Source organism: Microtus ochrogaster, chromosome 1, assembly GCF_000317375.1.
Source record: "Microtus ochrogaster isolate Prairie Vole_2 chromosome 1, MicOch1.0, whole genome shotgun sequence".
In the NCBI taxonomy this organism is placed as follows: domain Eukaryota; kingdom Metazoa; phylum Chordata; class Mammalia; order Rodentia; family Cricetidae; genus Microtus; species Microtus ochrogaster.
Genome location: NC_022009.1, coordinates 21,548,350 through 21,550,663, shown reverse-complemented (window position 1 = coordinate 21,550,663; position 2,314 = coordinate 21,548,350).

The window sequence follows — 2,314 nt, the reverse complement described above, 5'->3', positions numbered from 1 at the left end:
AAAAAAAAAAAAAAGCCACCTTTACTGAGTGCGTCGGACAGTTAATACCCTGAGCGTGAAGGGCCGTCACCTGGGCAAGCACTCGTGAATTCAAGCTGTATATCATCACAAGGACATGCTGCACGTGGCAAAAACCTGTTTCTCCACGGAGGCCCATAAAGGGGAGCAGTAGCCAGCTGTAATGAATAACCTGACCCGAACGCCCTCCTGTCCGCTACACCTGGGAGGGGCGTGAAGGCGCATTCCAAGAAGAATTCTGTGGGTTTTTGTTGTTTGGTATTTTTCATACTGCCTCTGCCCCCCCCCCCCAGGTACTGGGAATAAAGGTGCGCACCACCACCACCTGGCTCAATTTCATATTTTGAAGAAACTGAGATCACAAGATTCTTGTCTTGGTTTCTTGGGGTTTTTCTCAAGAGCACTCAGAATTCCGCTCGCGCGGCTCCGCTCTCGAACGTGTTCCGACAGGTCCCAGGGTCGAACTCAGGCTATCAGGCCAGGCAGCGAGTACCTGGCAGCCAGAACCATCACTGGTCCCTTCCCGTCAGATTTGTTCTAGACTGCCCACCCCCAAAAGTGCCCAAGTCCTAAGCCTACAGTTACCTTAGACGGGAACAGTGGAGCCTCAGAGCGGGCCAGCTGACAATGACAGCAAGTTATATGCTGGAATTTCTCAGGACACTCCGTGAGAAGAACCTTGCTGAGCTGAGATCATGGTCAGCAGACCCCTCCGTGACTGAGGCTCAGTATGCACACTGCTGCCCCAACCAAGTTCCTCTTCTGTTTAAACCTGAACCCTCCGTTATGGGGTCTTTTCCCAGTGTGTGAGTTGATTCATTCTCCTTTCTACTCACTCCCCTCTTGAGCTTTTTTCAGACAGGTAACAAACAGCCTGGTGGGAGGTCCAGAGCTAAGGCTTCACCGACAACTGCCCCCTTTACCCTCACATGGAGAAGGAAGAGGAAGGGAGAACTGGCTTCCAAACAGCTTGCTCAGACTGCAGAGATGGCTCCGTGGTAAAAGGTGCTTACCTGAGTTCAGTCCCTGAAACTCAGGTGGTGAACGAAGGAGAGACCCAACTCCAGTCAGCCTCTGATTGCCACACGTGTGCAAACATACACGTGCACACACCTGCATGCATACACACAACATAAACACACAAATAAATGTAATTTTAATTCTTCATATCGTGATCATTTCTGCCATGCTGGGCAGGACCGGCCAAGATCAGCTCCCTCTGGGCACAGGGTCACGATAGAGGAAGCAGAAGCCCGGCACTGAGACTAAGCCATCGTGTTCAGTAGGTTCAGATGGGAAACATAACTTCCATTTAAAATATTTATAGAGACCGGGCGGTGGTGGCGCACGCCTTTAATCCTAGCACTTGGGAGGCAGAGGCAGGCAGATCTCTGTGAGTTAGAGGCCAGCCTGGTCTACAAGAGCTAGTTCCAGGAGAGGCTCCAAAGCCACAGAGAAACCCTGTCTCGAAAAACCAAACAAAATCAATGTGTGTGTGTGTATGTGTGTGTGTGTGTGTGTGTGTGTGTGTGTGTGTATTTAGGACCTCAGAGTTTCACAGCCTCCTAGTTGTGCTAGAGTCCCAAATGTAACTTGAGTGTCTCTGTGCTTTCTCCCTTTTTTTCTCTCCCTCCCTCCCTCCCTCCCTCCCTCCCTCCTTCCTTCTTTCCTCCCTCTCTCCCTCCCTTCTTCCTTTCTCCCTCCCTTTCTCCCTCTCTTCCTCCCTCTCTCCTTCCTTGTTTCTTTCCTTCCTGTCTCAGTTCTGGGGATGGAGCCCAGATTCTAGGCAGGTCACCTACACTGAGTCACAGTTACAGCCCAACTTTGCTCTTCTTTCTAAATTGTTTTTTACACTTTAGAATCATTGGTACCTGTTATTCTGGCCCCTACTGTATGTATTTATCTGCAGCGCTGGGGGTCAAACGTTAGGATCTGAGCTCTCTAGATAACCACTCTACCGCTGACTTCCCCCTACTGTCTTCCTGTTTGTCTGCAGATTTGTTGTTTTTCCATTGTTATACATGTTGCACTTGCACATATGTGTATGTGCCATGTTCCTGCCTGGCCCACAGAGCTAGAAGGCTCAGAAACCCCTGGAACTGGCAGTACCAACAGTTGTGAATGTGGGTGCCAGGAACCAAACCCAAGTTCTCTTTCCAAAAGCCACAAGTGTTCCTAACATCGAGTCATTGCTCTCGCTCCTGTTTCTTCTTCTTCTTCTTCTTCTTCTTCTTCTTCTTCTTCTTCTTCTTCTTCTTCTTCTTCTTCTTCTTCTTCTTCTTCTTCTTCTTCTTCT